Consider the following 961-nt stretch of genomic DNA (forward strand, 5'->3'; position numbering starts at 1 on the left):
TTTCTTTTAAAGATGACCAGTGAGGGGATCTTAACCCTTGACTCGGTGTTGTCAGCACCACACTCTCCCAAGTGAGCCACGGGCCGGCCACGTGACTTACATTTTTAAAAGATCACTCCCACTGCTGCAGGGAGGACAGATTGTGGGGAAGATACAAAGCAGAGAAACCCGTTAGAAAGATGCTGCACCCGTCCAGGGCACTGCGATGACTCTACCTGGACATCAGGGAGGAGCAGGGCACAGACTTACATGCCCATGACAAACAAGGGAAAATGGGTCCCTATATGGGAGACAACTGTTTTCAGTCACTGGACAGCAGGCTGTGCCAGCTGTGACCCCTGGCAGAGGGAAGCAAATGCTTGTGGCAGCCCTGAGTCTGGGGAAACATCACCACCATGGCAGAGAGTGACGAACCACACAGGGCAAGGCAGTCGTGCAGAGTGGATGAGACAGAGATTGGGCTTTGGGGCAGCTGAGACAGCTAGAATGAGTGAGCAAGGAAGCAGACAGGACAGTGCTACACAGAGGAAGAGCTCCAGAAATCTGCAGAGGCTCCCCTGATGATCCAGCTCAATACCAGTCTACAGCGCAGAGGCTGAAAGTCCACACGTCCAGAGAGAAACAACTGTCAGGTAAAGATCAGTTCTGAGGGACTGTAAGAAAAAAAACCCCAGCAAACACAGATGCGAGGACTAGCTGGGGCGCCACAACAATTCAACGGGGAAAGAACAGTCTTTTCAACAAATGGCTCTGGGACAAGTGGATGTCCACGTGCAAAGAAATGAAGGTGGGTCTCACACCACCTGCAAAAATTTACTCACAGTGGGTCAAAGTCCTAAATGTAAGAGCTAAAATTCTAAACCTCTTAGAAAAGGTGTAAAGTTTCGTGACTTTGGCTTTGACAATAAATTGTTATATATTACACCCAAAGAACAGGCAACCAAAGGAAAAATAGACAAAT

The sequence above is a fragment of the Galeopterus variegatus genome, unplaced genomic scaffold (assembly GCF_000696425.1).
Source record: "Galeopterus variegatus unplaced genomic scaffold, G_variegatus-3.0.2 Scaffold12458, whole genome shotgun sequence".
Lineage (NCBI taxonomy): Eukaryota > Metazoa > Chordata > Mammalia > Dermoptera > Cynocephalidae > Galeopterus > Galeopterus variegatus.